Source organism: Pinus tabuliformis, chromosome 5_1, assembly GCF_031772625.1.
Source record: "Pinus tabuliformis cultivar Carrire ecotype Pingquan chromosome 5_1, CPIR1, whole genome shotgun sequence".
In the NCBI taxonomy this organism is placed as follows: Eukaryota; Viridiplantae; Streptophyta; class Pinopsida; order Pinales; family Pinaceae; genus Pinus; species Pinus tabuliformis.
In genome coordinates, this window is record NC_142305.1 from 667,547,937 (window position 1) to 667,550,426 (window position 2,490).

At 35.3% G+C, this 2,490-nt stretch overlaps 1 pseudogene; it reads left to right on the top strand.

Annotated features, from left to right (window-relative positions):
• Window positions 1–514: 514 nt before the first annotated feature.
• Window positions 515–1,227, top strand: LOC149166740 (rhomboid-like protein 20 pseudogene; annotated as a pseudogene).
• Window positions 1,228–2,490: the final 1,263 nt, after the last annotated feature.

A 2,490-nucleotide genomic window follows, 5' to 3' on the forward strand; every position in this document is an offset into this window, starting at 1 on the left:
ATTTGTTAAAAAAAAATAAAAAAATAAAAAGGGGTTGTCATCACCATAATTCTCTGCACATTAATTGTAAAAAAACCGTTTTTTTCTTCACGCAGTCATCTAAACAGGATCTCGAAGAACCATGATTTCCTCTCAGACCGTTAGGAATTTAAGCAAACGATTTATGGGTTATGTAATTTATTCTATTTTGAAAAAAACCCATGTCTTCGTTTGTCTAGATTTGTCCTGGTTTGATCACAAAATGCTTTTCAAAACTGACATTTTTAAGGGGTTGCGTTCTGAAGATGTGGGCATCCACTCTGAGGTGGTGGGAGTAATTGGGTTTGAACTCTGATAATTCACTCTTGTTTGCTGCATTTTTCTTTGCCGAATCTGAATCTGCAGCATCTTCTCCTCCAATGCCTACCCGCCAATAGGAACCCTCTTTTCAAGCAAACCCTTACGTGGTCACAACATCGGTTCCTTCTTCATCTGACACAAATTCTATGGAAACAGTCACGAATGTATTGGGTAGATGGGGCATCGACCTGTGGTCTTTCTTACCAGGGAATTGTGCAGAAGCTTCACTTTTGGAGTCATTTTCACAACTTTTTTCGAACTGATTTCTTTGGTAGTATTCAAAGATCCGATTTCGATTGGACTAACCCCTGGACCCTATGGCTTGATATTTTCCTCATTTATACCTTTCTATTTCGATATACTAGTTTCAACATGGGTTCGTATTTTTGGGATCCAATTCTCTGACAAATCATTTGTCTACCTTGCTGGTCCTCAGCTACTTATTTCATCACGGAAAAGATCATTTATACCAGGTCTTTGTGGCATCATCGCTGGCTTGTCTTATCGACTGAATGTCTTTGAGCTTCGCAGAATTAAGTTCCCTGAGCAATTAGCTTCTATTGTTTCTCGCCTTTCCTTGTCGACTTTGTTAATGGGGCTATCTAACACTTCTTCAAGAGAGAATGTTACCAGGGAGGCTGTTACTTCATATGACACGGAATTTGAGGATGAGTTTGCTGCTGCAACTCCACTTCTTCATGTAACTATAGATCCATCTGAAAAAGCTGTTTCCACATTGGTTGCAATGGGCTTTGATAGAAATCTCGCAATTGAAGCACTAGCCCAGGCAGATAATGATATTAGCACAGCAACGAATTTACTGCTTGAGACACAGTCTCATTAATGCTAAACCGGCATGGTGCTTGGTATCAGTGGATCTGTTGCTCCATATTTCTTGGTTTCATTTTTTTTCATCACTGATTTGTACATCTTTGGGGTTTTGATAATGATATCTTGTTTATGAAAACCTTTATTTCATTCATTGTTTATTCTGTTCCAAATTTATGAAACTTGCAAGGATGGAAACTACCAGGGAGATAGATCAAAGGAGGACATCATCGATTTCATTAATAAAAACAGAGATTCTGTAAGCTAAAAGGACGAATTGTGAAGTGAAAACATGAAGTTCGTAACTGGGATGTGGCAGTATCCTGGGCCTAAGGAAACCGAGTTTTTTTTACCTTTTTTTTAAGTGGCCCATTATTGGGGTCTTCAGAACTTTGTAAAATTCAAGTGGAAATCATGTCTTGGTCTCTTGATCCCAGAGGACAACGCTTTTTGCCATTAGCAGGAAAAGGATTAGCCCAATCTAAAGTAGGCTCTGCAGTCCTTGGTGCCTTTAATGAATTTAGTATGGTATTTGTCTTTATAATGGTTAGATGAGAAGACATAAGCGTTCCCTTTGTTCGTGGATGGAATTACTCATATTTTTGTTTTGCCTAGTTAAATTTCACATGGATTTTCTATAATTTATTGAACATCACATGACAAAAAAAAATAAAATAAATAAATAAATAAATAATAATAATAAATAATAATAAAATTAAAAATAATAATAATAATAATAATAATAATAATAATAAAATAAAAAAAAAATTGCCCTCATTCATTTACATCAAACTTCATAACACCAACTACTTCCCCAAAAAGATACAAAAGCTTTTTCAAATGTTTTAAATCAATTTTCCTGCAAACCAATAAAAACATTTTGAAAAAGTATTGCACAATCAATGAGTACATTGCACGGGGACATGCAATATTTCTAGTTGGGGGGAAATAAAAGTATGTTGAAGTTTTTTATGTGAATTTGTGGGAAAAGTTAGGATGCATATACTAACAAGTGAAATGAGATTGGTGTTATGTGTAGGACAATGAGAAGCTTATGCAGAAAGCTCAACATTATGATGCGACACCTTTTTCATCCACAATTAGAGTTATTTTGGAAAATAATTAAAAAATGGAAATTTTATAAATTCTTGAAAATGAGCTAATTTGTTTTTGAGTCACTTCATACAGGAATGATCGATGGAGATGGCACACAAAGGTGACAATTTTTATGCAGGAATGGTGCTAAGAGTTGAAGACAATCTAATGCAAAGTGATTTTTCGAAATCACTATGAAACATGCATCATTGGACGCTTGAAGGAACT